Source organism: Homalodisca vitripennis, chromosome 3, assembly GCF_021130785.1.
Source record: "Homalodisca vitripennis isolate AUS2020 chromosome 3, UT_GWSS_2.1, whole genome shotgun sequence".
NCBI classification, from domain to species: Eukaryota; Metazoa; Arthropoda; class Insecta; order Hemiptera; family Cicadellidae; genus Homalodisca; species Homalodisca vitripennis.
This window is the reverse complement of record NC_060209.1, coordinates 184,807,983-184,829,788: the sequence shown is the minus strand read 5'-3', so window position 1 is coordinate 184,829,788 and position 21,806 is coordinate 184,807,983. Positions and strand designations below refer to the sequence as shown.

Below are 21,806 nucleotides of genomic sequence, written 5' to 3'. Positions count from 1 at the left end.
AACCTGATCGATATGCACCAGTAACAAATCGTTTTACAACTAACCTGATCGATATGCACCAGTAACAGATCGTTTTACAACTAACCTGTTTGATATACACCAGTAACAAATCGTTTTACAACTAACCTGATCGATATGCACCAGTAACAGATCGTTTTACAACTAACCTGTTTGATATACACCAGTAACAAATCGTTTTTACAACTAACCTGATCGATATGCACCAGTAACAGATCGTTTTTACAACTAACCTGTTCGATATACACCAGTAACAGATCGTTTTACAACTAACCTGTTCTATATACACCAGTAACAGATTGTTGTACAACTAACCTGTTCTATATACACCAGTAACAAATCGTTTTACAACTAACCTGATCGATATGCACCAGTAACAGATCGTTTTACAACTAACCTGTTCGATATGCACCAGTAACAGATCGTTTTACAACTAACCTGTTCGATAATGTGCTAACTATTTCGTCTTCGTGTTTACGATGGCGTTGTTTGGGAACGTTTATTAATGCACTTCTGTCACGTGACCGTAGACGATCGCCGGAGATGTAAATTGGCCCAAGGATCAGGCGTCGGATCTGCATCTCGCTATTACGGTTAATACTGCGAGCAGAGCATTCCTGTTCGGATAATAACTGCCGTAAACTCACGATTACCTCCGGAAATTGCCGATTAAATTGAAATAATAAACAGCAATCACGGTGAAGCGATCTGAGCACGATCTCTGGTGTGATAAATCCTCGTCCCCTATTGTTGAGGGGATTGCGGGACTTGCGATTACACGATTGAGAATTGCGCGTCAGTCAGCGCCGTTGCTGAATCGAGACTCTTGGAAAACACACGATCTTCTCCGACAGTGCAAGACAATGACAGGCACATTGACGGGATGTGCTCAATGAGCACTAATAGACCAATAATGGTGTTTAAAACACAGATATCAAGAGGAACTGTTCATTGTCTCATGGTTATTTCCCGGTATTACTAAAACTGTATGTTCCAAACTAACAGTGCATGAATAATATACCAAGTTTGGCATGCAACTTGTTCTGTTCTCAACTACGACATTTTAAGATCCTGACAATGGTAATAGTCAACAGTGGTAGTGGAAACAACGGCCTCCACCGTAGGAGTCTTTAGAAGTTGAACAATTTGCTGCACAATGGACTCTCATAGACCAAATGTGGTAGTGGAGACGATAGGTTCCAATCTAGGAATCTCTAGAAGTTGAACAAATTGCGCTTAGGACGTATGGTTGTAGCGTAAGATCCCGTGACAGGGGCTGCACAATGGACACTAATAGCCCAACAATGGTAGTGGAGACAATGGGTTCCAATGTAGGAATCTCTAGAAGTTGAACAATTTGCGCTTAGGACGTATGGTTGTAGCGTAAGATCCCGTGACAGGGGCTGCACAATGGACACTAATAGCCCAACAATGGTAGTGGAGACAATGGGTTCCAATGTAGGAATCTCTAGAAGTTGAACAATTTGCGCTTAGGACGTATGGTTGTAGCGTAAGATCCCGTGACAGGGGCTGCACAATGGACACTAATAGCCCAACAATGGTAGTGGAGAAAATGGGTTCCAATGTAGGAATCTCTAGAAGTTGAACAATTTGCGCTTAGGACGTATGGTTGTAGCGTAAGATCCCGTGACAGGGGCTGCACAATGGACACTAATAGCCCAACAATGGTAGTGGAGACAATGGGTTCCAATGTAGGAATCTCTAGAAGTTGAACAATTTGCGCTTAGGACGTATGGTTGTAGCGTAAGATCCCGTGACAGGGGCTGCACAATGGACACTAATAGCCCAACAATGGTAGTGGAGACAATGATGTTAACGCAAGGCACTCAGTGTCCGGCGCCAAGCCCTTCAGTCACCAGGTAACGTTTGTTCATCGTTATCTTCTCCTATGTTTACTTGCTTCTTCGCTTAATTAGTATGTTATTTCATAATCTATTATCGTTTCGTTTAGTGCATCATTTTGATTAGCAAATAACGGCATATGTGCTTCCTGCACTAATCAAAGGTATCATTTTATAATTTGGTTAAAAATTGTGTAATACTCAATAATTGATCTAGTAAGTGCAATGGTCCAACGCATTGGTAGTTAGATTAAAAATTATCTATATATTTCTTGCATGTGTGTTAAATCATTTGTTATGCTAGTATATGCAGATTTTAATTATTGTACATTTTTTATTCATATGGTTTATTTTTTGTTTTTGGTAATTTTGTTACGAACTTTTCCAAGATAAAGTTATATGTAATACATTCTATAACGTTTTATGTACACATAAATTACATGAAATATATAATATTATAATTAAATGTATCTAAACGTTTACGTATTTTCCAAAACAAAAAGGACGTTTTAATTAATTTTTTGCTTAAGTAAATAAATTGTGTGAAATACATTACGCAGTAAGTATTACAAATTACAGCAGACCATGCAACTATTACAGTTCAAAGACCATTATTTATTACATGTAACCTTCGCATGAAAATTGGTCAGAAGATTGGGCGGACATAATATGTTTCCGTTACAATATAACTTCTGTGGCCAAACCCTAATAGAAACAAAGAGACATTCGAGTCACGATGCGGGTGCTGACTCCCTGCTGACTCACCGTCGTTTACCGCTCGTTTTGTCGAGCCGCACTTCCTATATATTCTGTCATAACGAGTAATAGCGCAGACTGACGATTGATGCTGCTGCAGTATGTGTAAGGCATGTCCTGCTATTTTGTTCCTTTGCCAATGAAACTATTTAGACATTTTATTTGTTAACGTAAACGGATTTTATGTGCCATTTTACATCGTTAAGTGAAACAAACAAAAGTGAAACTACGTTTCGAAATAACCAGTCCAACCTCTTCCTCCGTTATAACAATCGAAACAAATACGTTTTGTATCAAACTTCGTGACACTCTGAAGGTTATTTGTTAAGAAGAAACGTGTGATAGTCCATACTGTTTTTATAATTCCGTTTGTATAAGTAGTGCTAATTTTATTATGTGTACGTTTTGGAAATAGTGTACATCAAACTGTTCAAAATTACATTCCGTTACAAAAACGCCATTTTAGATATAAATAATTAAAAATCCATTCATTGCCTGAAATCACAACTCATATAAATACTGTAAAATAATCTCACTTTTATCTTTAGATATCTTTGGTCTGATTTTTCCAATTTTTTCTATATTATTTCCTTTATAATATTAAACGGCTGCAAAATATTGTTTTCTATAGTTTCTGTCTTCAGAAAAGTTATGTTATTGTGAAAAAACTGAAAAAATAAAACAAAGAGTCAATTGCATTACCGGTAATAGACATAAAAATAGTGAAAATTAGACAAACACATGTTCGCTTCAAATACTTCAGTACTGTTGTGTTCACTAGTTTATCTTCATTTCACTTTTCAACTTTATTAAGTTCGGTGCATGTATATTTTTCACTATTTGATTTTAATTGTCATAAACGCCACTATCCCCTTCTTTATTATTATTGGTTCAAGGTCTTTATCTTGTGTGCCTTAATTCCAATGATATTTTTAACTGTTTAAAAGTTACCAAGCATGTTTAAGAAGGACTGTAGAAATTCGTTCGCAAATGTTTGTTAACTTTTGCGGGAATCGAACCCACGACCTTTGAGTTACAGAGCTGCAGCGTAATTCCAAGGTGAAATATAAAGTGAAGGTGAGATGTTAGGGTAAATATCAATACATATTTGACTCCTGGGTATGTGAAGCAATTAAAATAAATGAAATGTGTTCAGTCAGTAGATGTTGCCACTAATAAAATTAGTATAATCAATAAATGATTAAATATTCTTTATCAACCCTGTCTTGAATCTGAGGTAAGGTCACAATTATTAAACTTTACACATTTCATATTTGATTAACTCAGAGCTATAACTGAATACATACTCCAGGTATGTGAGTTAGAGTATAGTTCTAAATTCATAAATCACTGGGTGCAAATAAATTAGCATCTTGGCCGACATTGAAATGACTGACGCACCTAACCTGTCTAATCGGCCAAAACACTAGAACGTTGGGCGGTCGAATATAAAAGTGACACAAGTCGGTTGTGACGTTGCATCTAATTATATGTACATACCCGCCCCGAACACGTCAGTTCACGCCCCCTAACCGTGCATTTTTGAGACGAGACCAGAATAGACTTTCCGAGTTGTTTCTGGATTCTCTTGCAACACTTGCTATTATTTTAGTCCTTGTCCTTCGCAGTGGTATTAGGACTTACCGTCCATTTATAAATTCGCGTCTTATAATAAGGAATTTGTAACCGTATAAAACTATCTTCAACTTTTAGGACCAGCATTTTGGAGCCGGAAGATCCCCACAAGAATATTGAACTTCAAACAAATCTACGATATAAGTTTTAATCCTATAATCATGGGAGATGTCTAATTCTAAAGATCCAACATTACAAACTTTCTTCGCCATTTTTATTATTTATTTAGAAAAAAACTCAAACATTTTAAAATTTTGAAACATTGCTTAAATTCTTATAAGTGTATATTTTGCAAGAAAAACTAACAAGCGTATGGATGCGTTTTTATTATACCTTAAAAAAAGACATTTCTCATAACGCTACGACGAAAAATAAGGGCGCCAAGATTTAACACTGGCAATAATATAGGCAATATTGTCAATAATTCGGGGTCACTTTTCTTCAATAGGCTCTTAAATAAATTTTAAGGTCATTGTTCAACATTCTATGATAAAGCATACATTGAACCAAACTTTGTTAAATCTATGATGCCGAAATCTTGTTATGGTGAACTCTAGACCTTGATGATTATCTGATTAGCCTTTTGCAAGTCTACTAGAAATACAGCGATTAAAATGTCAACATAAACGTTCATAGATTCCAAAAAATTCTACCGATTGTTTGAGTGAAATATTGTTTCACTAGATGTCTCTATTAGCGCGGAACAGCAACCTGCCTCAACGTTGGATAGAACTCAAGGGATCACAAGATGAGGCTTTACAGTCTTGGCCTCCTAGGTCACCTGACATTACACCATGTGGCTTTTCCTGTGGGAATACATCAAAGAACACATTTATGTTCCTCCCTTAGCTCGTGGCTCGTGGTATTGATGAGTTTAAAAACAGAATGTCACCTGCAGTAGCTTCAGTGAAAGAAGACACCTTGTGGAAAGTTTGGGTTGAATTCAACTATCGACTAGATGTATTCAAAATCGGATCATTCTTTTAAAACGACCCATACCTTATCAGCCAGTTGCGGAGAGTAAATATAGCTCGCTGTTATTTTCACACCGGCCCAACACTTCAGCGGCCTCTAGGGCGACTTGGCGGCCAGGACCGGTCGTGTTGCTGCAGATATTCGGCCCGATTTCTCCGCACAACAATCACGACCGGCTGCCGAATTCTGGGATATCGCTACTTTTAGGACCGGCTTGTTTCAATATTGGCTTATCGGTGCTACCCTGGGCAGTTCTCGGCTGTTTTCAACTTGTCAGTTGAAAACCTTGTAAACATCACACTTTAGATAAGACCATAGTAAATAAAGGTTGGAAATCATCTAGAGTCATTTTTATTATAATCTCGACCGCCATTTGTTCTCAATGAAGCAGTCACAAGAAAGTATATTTTTAGAAGGATCAGTAGTTGAGGTTTGACTATGTTATTCTGGAAACAAGAATTTATATCCTAATTTATTTTTGTTGTTGTTTCAAGTTTGTTATTGACGAGGAAAGGTTTGAAAGGAAAACAGGTTTTCGAACATTTGCCATCGTTATGGATTATGAAAGGTATAACACAGCGTTTCGGGGATTGGAATCTATCCTCTTCGTCAGGTGGGGAATTTATTAATACATACAAAAATAAAGAACAGAAACAAGTAAAGAAGGGGAAGAAAGGGGTTCAAACATATCCAAAAGCTTGGAGTTCAGTAGACTTGGTGATCCTCGTTCTTGTGATTTGCGCTCAGGACTTGCATCCTGTGCAGTGACAGTGCCTGGACTGGACTCCAAGCAGCTTTTGGGTATGTTTGAACCTTTTTCTTTCCTTTCTTTTCGTTCTTTATTTTTGTATGTATCAATACCTCCCCCACCTGATGAAGAGGATAGATTCCAATCCTGGAAACGTTGTGTTATACCTTTCATAACCTATAACGATGGTAAATGTCCGAAATCTGTATCCATCCTAATTAGCACAGTTATAGTTTATCACAACAAACAACTTTATGGTCGGAACCCACAGTTAAATGTAGATTCGTTCGATTCTCTTGTCACTGGAGTAAAACTCTCCATTAGACCTTAGGTGTTGTATCGACAGAAAAAGGTACAACCGACGAAAAGAAACTCCATCAGAAATAATTCCCAACCAAGGCCAATTTCCGAAATACTCCAAGAAATTGCGTACAGGTTACCCTGGACATTAGAAATGTCTTCTTTTCTTCTGTTTCTCAGTTATCAACACCATATCTGTATGAGGATAACACTGTTACAAATTTCCTGTCGGAAGCAATCTTCCATTCAAGTTCATGGCTATTTCCAGCACTGTTCTTGCTCTCTTCTGCAGCAGAAGAAGGAGCCATGGGCTCATCAACCTCAGACAGGTATTCCGAGCTTTTCTTACCCCCACATCCAGCATAGCCATGCTATAAAATGCAAAGTCGCTGAAGAATTGGATTAAGTAAATGATTCCCTTCACGTATTATTGCAGCTTTCAGATCAATCTGGACATTCAAAGGTCCCATTGTTTCTGTTAGTCATTCAAATCCTTGTTTCTCTGTGTACTCATTCTTGATCACAGTCATCCTTAATTTGAAATCTGATGGTGCTGCACAACATTGGATAACTGTACTGATAACCCTACATTTAATATAAACATTTACAATATAAATGCATGTTTTTTTAAATAATTGGACATAGAAGAGTGTTGTGGTAAATGGAAGCCTCCTGTGTATTAGCAAGGTGTTGTATGCTAATTCTGCACTGCTGCAGTGGCCTTGCAGCAATTAGCGTGGGAGTAGCCAGCAGGCAGGTGCATTGGCAGCAGTAGATTACAGGTTTGGTATATTTACAACGTTTATTCTTCAGAAATCGTGTGATTTATTACTTCAATTTCTCAATTGTATGGCTCGGGAACATGGTATTACGGAATAATGCACGTTCAGGAATGTGTGTTCAATAAAGAAACTTTATACTATTTCGGATCAGGAGTATAGGGTTTTACATCTCAAGGAGATTTTCCAAAGCAAGGACGAGATGTTAGCTGTACAACGTAATAAATACATTAAAGGTCTATTTATTGCCTTTATTTAATTGGAAAAATTACAAGCAGTGAGCCCCATATGGTTATAAAAATAAGTCTAAATTCTGTGGTATATATTAATTTTACATTTATGAAAATAAATTTAAAAGACAGGTAAATGGTACAGCACTTTTGATATTAAAATGAGTATTGATAATACAATAATTACTTACGAAAATATTTGGAATTAAATTTGACAAAGATGAAGGTTTACTGATCACATTGATTCAGTAAGCACAAAGCTAAAGTTCTGGAGTTTTTAATTTCACCAAAGATCTGTTACCTTATTTCAATTGAATCTAATGGCAAAAAAAGAAAGAATGGTAAAGTAAAACACAATCGAAGCTGCAGTAATAAAAATCCGATCTTGATTTTAAATTAACATCAATTTAAGAGGATAATTTGTGACGTTTTCAAAATAAAACAACAGAAAAATATTACTGTAATTATTTACAGGAAAACATTGCCACTGGAGGTGGGCCAAGGTATACAAATGTGAGTGTGAGCAGAGAGGGGGTCTCCCCTGACAGGGTTACAACTCGAAACCGGCTGGGAGAAGGCGTTTACTTGAAATCGTCGCGGATTTACCAATAAAACATTTAAAGGCTGGTGACATTTTTGCCGCCTGTTGACAGCTTTACAAGTTCCTGTTCCCGCCGAAAATAGCGGACGAGCCATTGTAGCTGGAGAGTGGCCTACATCCCACCTGTAGTAAGATTTCAGGCCGCGCTGTGGTCGAATTCAGAGTGCGATAATATTTTATGTTTACAAACTGTAAGTTGAATTTTTTAACGCGATTGAGGTTTTTACCATCAATAGGTTGGACTGTTATGCACAGTGCCAATGGCCTAGTGTAGCGGGTAAGGTGGTTATCGGTAGATAACCAAATCACGAGATAACCAAGAGCGTAGCTGCTGCTTGGATGGGTGACCGCTGAGCGATCCTGACCTTGCAAGCAGTCCGCCAGCCCGGCCATTGGTGGTGGTTCGGAAGTCACCTTTAAGGCGTTGATTCCAAGGTTAAGTGTTAGGGATGGCTTCTTAGCTCTAACTTCTCCTGTTAAAAGACATTATATTATTTTACTTTTACTATTTGATTTTAGAGCCATCATCCTTTCGGATATTTTGTCTAAAGAGAGAAATGATGAAGCAAAGTATTTAATTCACTCTACGATGAATTATAGTAATTTAAGTTTGGAATTTTGAGAAATCTTGTAATTAGGCCCAAGAAATACTAAGAATTATGTGAAGATAAGATGAGATTTTTGTTACAGCTGGTATATATTGTGTAGGAAACTGAACTTTTCTGAACATATGCCATTGCTCAATATTTAAAAAAAATCAGTAATACTACGTTTCGAGAACGTTTTGATAAGGCAGGAATCATAACACCCTTGTTATGTGGTCATCTCCATGCACACTATCTCTAAAACGTGCACTGAATAAAACACTAATTATTAAAACAAGATGGCAACAGGAAAGAAAGGAAACTGGGAATTGCTCTCTTCCAGTATTGGTTCATTTTTTCATTCTAGATGAACTTCTCAAAAGCATAACGTGACTATGCATTGGTTTATTACAACTATCCAATCTTTTTTATATTTTAGACTCCTTGTTAGTTCATTTTTCAAAATTGGCAACCAAAGCGGCATATTTTTTACTGATATATCCAGATAAGGTAAGATACTCCCAAAAAGACTTGTACCCCAAAGACAGTCCCTGAGGCCTGATATTGTATTCAGATCATACCCAGCATCTCGCCGCGGCGCTACAAGGTTAGGCGGGGTGAGGACATCAAAGACGGGGTCCCGAGCGACAATAGCGAGTTGTCACAATGACAGTTGACACCCCGGCAATGTTGCACACAGAACTCGTCATACACTCTTACATGTACACCCAAGACAGTCCCTGAGGCCCGAGATTGTATTCAGATCATACCCAACATCTCACTGCGGCGCTACAAGGTTAGGCGGGGTGAGGACATCAAAGACGGGGTCCCGAGCGACAATAGCGAGTTGTCACAATGACAGTTGACACCCCGGCAATGTTGCACACAGAACTCGTCATACACTCTTACATGTACACCCAAGACAGTCCCTGAGGCCCGAGATTGTATTCAGATCATACCCAACATCTCACTGCGGCGCTACAAGGTTAGGCGGGGTGAGGACATCAAAGACGGGGTCCCGAGCGACAATAGCGAGTTGTCACAATGACAGTTGACACCCCGGCAATGTTGCACACAGAACTCGTCATACACTCTTACATGTACACCCAAGACAGTCCCTGAGGCCCGAGATTGTATTCAGATCATACCCAACATCTCACTGCGGCGCTACAAGGTTAGGCGGGGTGAGGACATCAAAGACGGGGTCCCGAGCGACAATAGCGAGTTGTCACAATGACAGTTGACACCCCGGCAATGTTGCACACAGAACTCGTCATACACTCTTACATGTACACCCAAGACAGTCCCTGAGGCCCGAGATTGTATTCAGATCATACCCAACATCTCACTGCGGCGCTACAAGGTTAGGCGGGGTGAGGACATCAAAGACGGGGTCCCGAGCGACAATAGCGAGTTGTCACAATGACAGTTGACACCCCGGCAATGTTGCACACAGAACTCGTCATACACTCTTACATGTACACCCAAGACAGTCCCTCCGAGATTGTATTCAGATCATACCCAACATCTCACTGCGGCGCTACAAGGTTAGGCGGGGTGAGGACATCAAAGACGGGGTCCCGAGCGACAATAGCGAGTTGTCACAATGACAGTTGACACCCCGGCAATGTTGCACACAGAACTCGTCATACACTCTTACATGTACCCCCAGACAGTCCCTGAGGCCCGAGATTGTATTCAGATCATACCCAACATCTCACTGCGGCGCTACAAGGTTAGGCGGGGTGAGGACATCAAAGACGGGGTCCCGAGCGACAATAGCGAGTTGTCACAATGACAGTTGACACCCCGACAACCCCATTCCTGCACGTCCGCGCCACCGGCTAATTTCTCCGGGGCGGCGCATTCCCCGACCCTTTCTCAGATTCGCATTTCCGATTACATATTTCCTGTTCAATTTTTTTCATTCCACCACTTACCGCGTTAGCCACGTCATTATTGTCGCGCTTGCGGCGTTTTGTTCCAATTACGAACCGTTTACTCTAATGGAACTGTTAAACGATATCTACATTATGTAGTTTTTAATTATAATAACCAAATTCTAAAAATTTGTGTTCTATTTATTAATTATGATTTAACTATCACTAATGATTGTAAGTAAAAGAACTATTAATGAAAAATATAAACATAATATTTTATAATCTATTGTGATAAAAAATTCTGTCAGAGTGTGATTCCCTTAATATACAAATGTTTTACAGTCATTGAAATGGAATTTGAATACACATTTATGTTTTGGATTATATAATTAACGTTGCAGACCAATCGTGTACTATCCATTTAATCCGCTTCAAAGGAATTCATTAAACAAAAATTTTATTTCATTCAATAAACAGGCATTACAAAAACTTAGTTAAAATATCCAACATTTCAATAATTTGGGGTTTTATGTGTACTATGCATTTCAATGTATTAATAAAATATAATTAAAAAGGTTGGTAAGGCATTTTTAGGGTATGGGTATAAAAATTATTCCAAAGACAACCATACTAAAAAAGAATTTAAGTTCATTCGATAATATTCCAGTTTTATTGATATACAGTAATCTATACAAACAGTTTTTAAATATAAAGGTCAACATCTTCATATTAAAAATATTGAAGCCTTTTTATTTGAAATTATATTCTACCTCCTGACAGTGAACAATGATTACCTATTTCGTGCCGCCTATTATGAAATTCAATAGTATATAGTGTAACGAGATTCATAGGTTTAATATTTAAAGAAATTAAACAATATAAATTATCTGTTAAATATTTTTAAAGTATAAATTGATCGAAAATTATGTGAAAATTACTATAATTACAAAAATTCAATAACACTTTCCTGGTAAAAATATATTATTTTTGTAATCTAGGTAATAATAATTTTAAACATTTTCCCAAAAATTGAATACTCTGCTCCATAGCACAGTATTCACTGACTACAAAATTTAGTTAATTTATCTACCTCGAGTTGTCTCTAAAGCACTAGAGATAATATTTTACTACCTTTCATTGTCTGGAACAATATTCTGAATTGAAGTTTAACGACTGCGTTTGGCTGGAATGGGTGAACTGATATAACAATTACAGAGAAAATAATCAGTTTGGGAAATATATATTGTTAGCCAATTAAAATACTGTACGAGGATATATTGATGTGCTACTTAACTTAGCACAACAATTTTTAAAACAAACTTCAACTAAGTTGCCAGCCTCAGAAGCCTTTCCATAATAATGTAAAAAAGAAACACTGCTTTCAATGTTGTACCTTTGTTCCTTATAAAAGGGTAACAGTTTTCTTAATGGACTGTTGTCAGAATCACTTGCTTGTGTACACGGGGTGGTGATAGGTGGCGTTGGTGGGGGGGGGGGTGGGGGTGAAAAGAAATTACTAAGACAAAGACGCAGACTGTCAACGACAGCCGAGCAATTTTGTAATCGGGAAAAGAATAATAATTGTTTCGCTGCAGGGCCCCTTCCTTCGCTGACATTTTAGTCGCCGTTTTATGTTTTACTTAGCATTTTTGTAGTGAGTCAGGAATCAAGGTGAGGTCTCGGAGGCAGGGTTCTCAGTCGCGTAAACTGCGGGGTTTATCGTGACTTGGTATGTTCAGTAACGGAAAGTAATGGCCTCTTAGCGTCAGCCCAAACTGCAATAAGAAGGTATTTGCGCAAATGATTGTGATATAAAAAGTGGCATAAATTAATGCAACATCACAATTATGAAATGGTATACGGCGTAGCTTGTGGTTTACTAGTGACATACGCATCAGCATCACAATTATAGATTCTTTCGATTCATCAGTAATGGTGGGATTAGAATTAATATAATTTTATCCTGAAGTCAATTTGATCGGAAGAAAGATTCCACAATGAAAACAATGACATAATTTACGATAATGTGTGAAAAGACACTGTTTGATCTTCGCTACCACTTCCATTCTCCAAAGGGGTGTTAGTCGCACCCTATTTGTCTAAAATGTCATCCCTACGGAATTAAGATAACCAGTGGGAAAGTACCTCAAATGCAGGGATTTAAGTTAACCAGAGAGTTAAACTATTCAGGTTTAACAGATTTTATTTTATCCAAGGGCTTAGATTGTTGGTGGGTTACGTTTGTTATGTTGACAATGAAGTTAAATTAATAAAGATGTTTAACTCCCCAGTATGTAAAATTACGACAGGGTGAGTTTTATAGTTGTGTACAACCCCTGCAACTTGCATTGGGTCTTGTGGATTACGTCGTCCGTTGAAAAGTTGCCTACGTGTTCAATGTATATAAGTTCCCTAACTTGACCAGGATAATAGGTTCTCAATGAAGATGCGTTATCTAAATTGCTCAGGAGGATAGATTTTTAACGAAGATTCGTTATCTAAGTTGACCAGGAGAATAGTTGTTTTCAACGGAGATACGTTATCAAAGGTGATCAGGAGGATAGATCTTCAACGGAGATAATTTATCTAAGATAAACAGAAAAATAGAGGTATGTTGTCTAAGTTGACCAGGAGAATAGGTTAAATTCATTATCTAAGTTGATCAAGATAATAGATTTTAACGTCTATACTTTATGAAAGTTTACCAAGTGAATAAAGTTTTAACGGAGATAGTTTACAAAGAAGATATTTTTCTAAGTTGATCAGGAGGATAGATTTTCGATGATGATATTGTAATCTGTATGACCAGGGGAGTAGGTTTTCAAATGGAGATGCTTTATCTAAGTTTATAGGGAGGATAAGTTCAAATATAAATCAGTGAACAGCGAAATACGTGATTTCGCTGGCAGTTGTATGAGGATTCCTAGCTGGTTTCGTTGACATAATTTTATTTGGCGAGAGCGTGTATAGTATTATATTGAGCATCGTCATCCTAACAACAACCTGTTCTTTGTTTGTTTAGCCTTTCAGGTAACAGCCATGATGTAATAATTCCCACGAAGATATCGAACCAAAGAGGACAGGAATTTTGGAGAATAGTTTTAATAATGGAAAACCTGTTCCTTAAAAGCTTCTATTATTTTATATCAAATGACCACTGCTTAAAGTGTGTTCTGGCCATTGGCGAAAGATTTATGTGACAACAATATATAAATTAAAGCTTTTTCCATGATAAAACTAAATTTTAGGATTTACTACATCAAGTTCCTCTAACAGTCCTACAAAAGCAAGGACGTATCCAGCGAGGGGGTCCAAGGATTCCGAAACTCCCAAATTTTCAAGTTTTTAAATTACTTTTTTAGTAAACGATTATTATTATTTAAATAATTCAGTATTACCAACATTTACTGCAGAAAGATCGTTCTCAACAAGAAATGGGTCAAGAACTTTTTAATAAACAAAAGGGTGCCTTACTCTCTATCCACTACGAGAAGATATAAGTTGTCTGAACCCCCCCCACCCCCAACGTTTTTCTGGCTACGTTCTTGTCCAAAAGGGCCAATAAATTGGGATATAAGTACATATAGAGCTACATCTTGCACACTTGGTCATCTCTAATTCAGTGCCGTGTGAAAATTGTGCCTTGGATTTCCACCTAAAGTGGCGATACAAAAAGAAAACAACAGGATTGTGCGGTGGGAGCACAAAAGAGGGTGAGCAGAGGCGGAGTGCACCAGGTTTGTTCGGTATTATATTCACTGTGCTCCACTATTTATCATAGCCGATCTGTGTCGTGAGTTCGCATATTTCGAAAGAGAAGAGTGTTTTATAAAAAGAGAAGGGTCGGGTGAGTGGTTTGACAAACAAGAGGTGCATTGTGGGGGTGATGAGCTTCACAAAGCGTTGTTTGCGCTGTGGACAAAGACCGCCCATCGACATTGTACACCGACTGCTGCTCGACCACCCCCAGGCAGTATGTAGGTCATACACATACACCACTTCCACTCACGTTGTATCATATCTGACAGCAACAGCAACAACAGGGCTTTGTGTTTTTTGAGGTTCGTTCAATTCGTGTCATTATACACGGGTTTCAATGCTAGAGTATCGGTTTTGTGATATGAATTTGGTTGGGTTATTTTGTTATTCCAGGGTATTTAAAGGACAAGTTATGTAAATAAAAAAGAAATAATAATAAGTAAGAATTTAGTAAATTTTGTGAATACACCCAAGATAAAACATATAAATATGTATATTTACTTAGGCTATATGCGTGGCTTCGTGAAATGATTTTCTTGTAAGTAATTTATTTATTAAGACATTTACACGTTTTAACAAATATTGCATTTAAAAATTAAAATGTCGATAAATAGAATGTGCCAATCCATTGACTGTAAAGATGCTCATGTCCTTATCAGGATGCAAGTCCCGAGCACAAATATGAGGATCACAATCCCACATCACACTAGCACAGGCTACAGTGGGATACGTATCCCAAGCAGCTTTTAGGTATGTTTGAACCCTTTTCTTTCCCTTCTTTACTTCTTTTTGTTCGTTATTTTTGTATGTATTAATACTTCCCCTACATGAAGAAGAGAATAGATTCCAATCCTCAAAACGTTCTGTTATGGCAAATGTCCAAAATTCTGTTATCCTTTCATACCTTCTATCGTCAATAACAAACTTTAAACAAAGGAATGTATCATTAAGTTATCATAATTTAATTGTATTCCCAACAAAGTCAATTCCTCAGAAGACCTATATAGAGGAATCGAATAGTAAGGTGACAATACTAAGACTGTAAGCCAGGGGAAGTGAAGTAGGGGTGAGCCAGCCACCCTAGCAGCCAGAAGTAGGTCAGTATGGCGCTAGCTCATGGAATTCTGCCTTCCAAGAATTAGAAGGTTCACAGATAAAATATTTACCCATTACTTTTGCAAAACATTAAAAACAAAAATTCGATAGCATACAGTTTTCATTAGCTTTAGATATTTTCACGTTTTAAGATTCAAAAAGAATAAATGTTGCACGAAAATATTTTATTAAATGCGTTGTGTGGTTTAAAGGTTTTAATGGTTCAATATTTGGAGTAATATTTCCTTGTGATACATGAATTGTTGTAGGAATATCAATTATTCCCTAAATATAAAATGTAATTTTTCAACTTCTCAGATATTATATGAAATATATTTTCTCAAAATATTGGATCACTTATTACCAGAAAAATCACAGTTTTCTCTTTGTTAAGTAATAGTATTAAGTCAAGTTTGTCATTCCATTAAAACAAAAGTCGAATAACTATGTGGTACATAAATATAAATATTAATAAAGATTTTTTTATTAATAACAACCTTAAGGTTTCCCATTTTACCCCGCAATTTTAGACAATTACTAATATATTACGAGCTAAAATATCAAAGCGTTCATCACTTACGGTAATATGCTGAGTATTTATATTTTAAATGTTTACCACTACAAAGTTATCTCATACATTTCAACTCATTCAATGTATCTTTGGATAAAATAAATGTTTGTAAATGCATTAATGAATTTTATTTGCATAAACAGAAACATTTTACGCTGTTAATTTTCGACTGGATATAAATAGTGGTTGTATTTTAATTCACGCCTGTAAATTTCAAAACTATATGAATGTTGAAAATTCAAAAAATTACAATTTTATAAAACGTTTGTTTCATGTTACTTGACATAAATCTCACAAAATAAAATATTTGTGGTAGCAATAGGTGTCACGAAAAGCTCTGTGGGTAATTCAGTTAATCATTCTAGATATATGATGCAACAAAATTTAGTTTAGTGGACATTATCATACTCAGTAACGCTAGTATTGCAAGTGTCTTGGTTGCATCTAGTAGTGCCCTATCTCCGCGCTTGCACAATCCTGCCCTATCAGTTACGTTTCATGTTAGTTGACATAAATCTCACAAAATAAAATATTTGTGATAGCAATAGGTGTCACGAAAAGCTCTGTGCGTAGTTCAGTTAATCATTCTAGATATATGATGCAACAAAATTTAGTTTAGTGGACATTATCATACTCAGTAACGCTAGTATTGCAAGTGTCTTGGTTGCATCGAGTAGTGCGCTATCTCCGCGCTTGCACAATCCTGCCCTATCAGTTACGTTTCATGTTAGTTGACATAAATCTCACAAAATAAAATATTTGTGGTAGCAATAGGTGTCACGAAAAGCTCTGTGCGTAATTCATTTAATCATTCTAGATATATGATGCAACAAAATTTAGTTTAGTGGACATTATCATACTCAGTAACGCTAGTATTGCAAGTGTCTTGGTTGCATCTAGTAGTGCCCTATCTCCGCGCTTGCACAATCCTGCCCTATCAGTCACTTCGAAGAATTCCCGCTCTCAGGTATTGTGGCCGTATCAGCTCCTCTCACAACACGCTTATCCCGCAGCAAATATTGACAAAGATAAATTATGGCACATCTCGAAATCTTCCCACAACGGGATCGTCTACAGTAGCTCTACACGATAACGTGCTGTCACTCATCCAACATGGGCGGATTATGGAACCTCCTTCGGAGGGTGGAGGTTCAATTGAAGGAGGACTGTTCGTTCAAGCGTTTGATATCTCCTTCTCTTCGTAAACGGAGTATCCTGTAATCATCCTCCGGAAAATGATGGAATTTAACTGAAAATGTGTCATTTAGGTTCATTTTAGACTGGAATATTAGACATTAGTCAAAAAATATCTTAAATTCATTCGGAAATAAATAGTATGTAATTTAGTTTTAGAATATTCGGCACACAGAGCATTTAAACATTTTAATAAATTAGAAGTAACTAATGTTAAACACTTCGATGTAAGGGCATATATGGAAATAAAGGAAGTAAAATTATTTATAGCAATTATCACCAACTTAAATCGGAATTTTAAATTAACCTTAACTAAATTATATGTATACAAGTTTCAAAGATCTCACTAAATCTCCATGGAAAAAGGATTCAATTTTCTCAGTTACACAAGAAGATAAATTTTATTATCAGGGGTTTTCATTTCAAACCTCAATTCGTAGACTAAACATGTTACGATAACAATCTAATAATGTTATTTTTAATCAGTAGGTTTTATTTAAAGAAGTCATTTTAAAATCGATTTCACTGTATCTCCACGATAAGAGAACTTTTCTCAATTACACAAAAAAATTGTACTATCGAGGTTTCCTATTTCGTATCCCAATTCGTAGACTAAGGATTTTACGATACCAGTCTAACAATGTTATCCAAAATAGATCCCACCTTATCTTCATGGTAAGAGGACTCAATTTTCTCAGTTACACAAGAGGACAAATTTACTATCAAGGTTTTACAATTCAAACCGTGTTGTAAAATTGCCTACACATTCCAAGCATTTTCTTCTAGAGAACCACCTAGAGGTTGATATGATGGACTAAAACTGCACTTTAATCATACTGCAACTGTATTTTTCTCACGATGCTAAAGACATGTATATTCCTCTGCAGTCAATAGATGATGGACCAAAAGTGCACTTTACCCATACTGGAACTGTATTTTTCTCACAATGCTTAAGTGTAACATGTATATTCCTCTGCAGTCAATAGATGATGGACCAAAACTGCACTTTATTCATACTGCAACAGTATTTTTCTCACGTTGCTAAAGTGTAACATGTATATTCCTCTGTAGTTAATAGATGATGGACCAAAACTGCACTTTACTCATACTGCAACTGTATATTTCTCACGATGCTAAAGTGTAACATGTATATTCCTTTGTAGTCAATAGATGATGGACCAAAACTGCACTCAACTCATACAGCAACTGTATTTTTCTCACGATGCTAAAGTGTAACATGTATATTCCTCTGCAGTCAATAGATGATGAACCAAAACTGCACTTAGTGACTGAAGATCGCTCTCCAGAACTATGCCAAAATGTTTCAAGATCTGAATCTTGTTCCCAGCTGCTGGACACGGTTTGGACTGGAACACCTTGACGGTAGTTATGGCACCGGCCGCCTAAGCCGAACAATTAAGAAAATAAACTTGTTACGACAGTTATAAATCATGAACCCCGACGAACAAAACTAATGTTGGCTAATGTTTTTGGGCTCGCCTTGGATGTTACTCACGATTCTAAAGTGTAACATGTATATTCCTCGAGAATAGATCGCTCAATGCGATTGATGTTCTACCGAACTACGCAAGAAATGCTCAGTTCATGAACCAGTAGTCGAAAGAACAAGGATCCAATTTTACGGTTTAAATCGGCTTGGGAAGGCATGGCACTCAAAGAGCTAATATAACAAGAATATTATGGGTTTTACAACAGCCATTAAACATTGTGTCATAATAATACGTTATTCACTAGAAATATTTTTTCTAAACTGATTGTTGCGGTTGCCAGGCACCAACGTATGTTGTTGGCTTTTCCATTTTTCGTCTCAAGTCTCCTGTTGGAGGGATGTTGCTGGTAGCAACTTTTGGTATTTTGTGTAAATCTTTCGAGGATTGCAAGTGTTTTGTGTCTTACATTCGTATACCCTTAAAGCGATTAACCCCTTACAATTTATCTTATATATATATATTTTATAAATTCAAAAGTGAGTTTGTTGTTTGTTGCAAAACTATTTAACCAACTGTACTCAAATTTTAGATAGCATTTTTTAGCGTCCCTGGTTAGGATATAGGCTCAATCCTATTTCGAAAATCCCTCACTGGTGTCTACAATATCAAAACAGGTAAGGATAGAAACCCACTTTCTCATTTATGGTCATAACTTAGAGGAATTAGCTCGTTTTTGTTCATGCAAAGTTTGAGCGTGCGAGCCACCCATGGAATGGACGTTTTTCCACTCAGTCCAATAATTGAACATTAGCATCTTTATCATTTTGACCTTTTTCAAATAATCAAAGACGTTTGGGAGTCACATAAGCTTTCCGGTTGTAAAATACTGTTCGTTGGTCTTTTAGATAGACTTTATTTTCTTGCAGTCCTGTGTCTGAAGTGCTCTTTAGGTTCAGAGATGTATCCATGTTTCGACCAGATTCTACTAGAACGGTTGGGAACTGCCCTTGGAAAATACCACAAGTTGTTTTGGAACTACTGAAGTTTTTGAAAGTTTAAATGAGTCAAACGAATCCGTAACAAAGATTTTTGGAGGTACTTTAAGAGATTCTAAAAATGAACCTGGCATGGAAATTTCTAATTGAACTGACATCATCCAATTGAGTATTATAGGTCCTGACAATGTGAGCGGCGTTGGAGCAGTCCCGCCCTGCCCTAGTATCATCTGTTTGTTCTTGCTATCTGTTCCTGATACCCCAGCCCTCGAAGTCAAACAGTGTTCGGGAACCTATCTTGTCCTCTCCCATCATCTTGTTGTACGTCACTTCTTGTAGGACATGCACTCATAGTCATTGTACTTGGTCTTTACTAGTGGTTTATTTTCCGAAAAGGTGTTGTAATCTTACCGTCTTTTTTCTTGTTTCAGGTTCATCCATGCAACCTTCGCACACCATGTATAGGTAAGATTGTATTCTTTTTTCTTGTTCAATCATTTGTAGTTTTTAAATTTCCACAATGAAAAAACGAATTAAAGGTGTACAAATTACTTAAATTTTGCCACTTCTCGGAAAATTAAGGCAAATAAGTTAGCAAAAACAAACTGTTTGGCAGCTGATAAAACGGAGTAGTTTTTTAAATTGACTCGTTTTCATTTGGTTTGTTTTTCTTCCTTCATCAATTTGTACCTTCGCATACGGTAAATCGATATAGTTTCATTGCAGTAAGGTAATTGTGAAATCTTATTTAGCTTATTAAATTATCTTTTATTGGTTAAGTTTAAACCTGTACCTTAAATAAAATCTGGCAAAGCTTTAAGATGTACGATACATTGCTTTAATCACTGTGTTGAATACCGAATATCCAAGATATTGGTTTGAATTTCTAAATGTTGAAACTATGTATAGTGTCACGATTTTAAGTACGGTAAAAAATTAATAAAAGCTAAATATAAACTACTCTTCGATTAGGTCTCCAAAACTCATTTCAAGATAAGTTATATTAATTTACGAAAATGTATTTAATTTCTTGAATTGATGTAAATAAATGAGGGATTCAACTACGTGTTTGATTTGTAAACAGTGAACATTTGTATGTATATTGTATTTTTAAATTTATATTTGTTTGGAATGAATATAAAAATAATCATCACATTGTTTGTATGTTTTAATTTGAATATTCAAATTCAATGTTTGAAAAATTATAAAGTTAAATTTATACACGTGCCCGCTTAAATTCGTAAGTGTGTGCCAAAACGTATGCAAATACAAAAAGTCTTTAAAGATGAGAAACGATGCATGCCTTCCCCAAATCGTTGTTTAAGTGGAGAAACCCGTGCAATCTGTAAAGTGATTACAAGATAAGCCTTAGAGCAATCATTAATCACACAATGAGGGAGGGGAGGTGACAAGGTTGGGTAGGTTGTGATGAGGAGGGGGGTAAATCGTCACAAAGAAGTAATAACAAGTCTCCTCCCCCACCCTTCCCGGCAGCCCGGGAGTCTGAAAGAATGACGGAAGTTGGCGTAACGACTTTTCGCAACAAAAAACTAAATGAAGTTCTACATCGTCACACGTGGCAAATATAAAAAGGACGCGATCGGAAATTGAACGAAAATTACTTTCCATACTTTGTTGTGCCGAGAGAAGATCTGCCGTCAGCGGCAGAACCGACGCGACGTTCCGCTCTACACTATTGGCGATCGGCATTACAAACTCATCCTACTTAGTGTCATTTCGTAGTTTATAAATTACTTCTTTTGTTCCAAACCTGACAATGTAAAGCACCAACATGTACATATCTCTAAGACTCAAGATCTTTAACTTATATTATAGACGCCAACCTTGGTACCTCTTTAGTTAGCGTCTCGCCTATTATCCTGGAACCCCGGGTTCGAATCTCCGTTTAGGAACGGCTTTATTCACGCTAACAGTCCATTTAATTCTAGGATGGAGTAATTATAATTTCCTGACTAGAGATTCAAATCAAGAAAAGAAATTAAAAACATAGCGTATTCGTTTTTAAATTTAGCTAGTTACAAAACTCATTTCGTACACCTTAAATTTTTTAGTATTACAAACTTTTGAGTTGATTATATTCCATTCTTTTAGTACAAATGAAATGTTTTGTTTAACTTAAAGACCGGTAATTTTAGAACAACAGTATTCATTCTTGATAACCCAATTATTCTAGTCTAAAATTTAAATACAAACGTATCACTAGACCAAACTATAGAAGAAATGTGGTCAGAATTAAAAGTTCGCTCGTTTAAAGAATACTTATGTACAAATAAGCACGTTTATATGTACAAATAATGACGAGAACTTTCGTAAAAACCACTTCTCTCACGGGGATAGTTCCAATATACTAAT

The 21,806-nt window shown here is 36.7% G+C and overlaps 1 protein-coding gene across 1 annotated transcript in view; it reads left to right on the top strand.

The window, feature by feature from the left end:
* Positions 1 to 21,806, top strand: part of LOC124357852 (transcription factor SOX-13-like) — a 331,085-nt gene that overhangs the window by 101,529 nt on the left and 207,750 nt on the right. Inside the window, exon 3 of the mRNA XM_046809927.1 lies at positions 19,865 to 19,898. The gene's annotated coding sequence lies outside the window, so the exon portion shown is untranslated. The remainder of the gene's footprint in view (positions 1 to 19,864; positions 19,899 to 21,806) is intronic.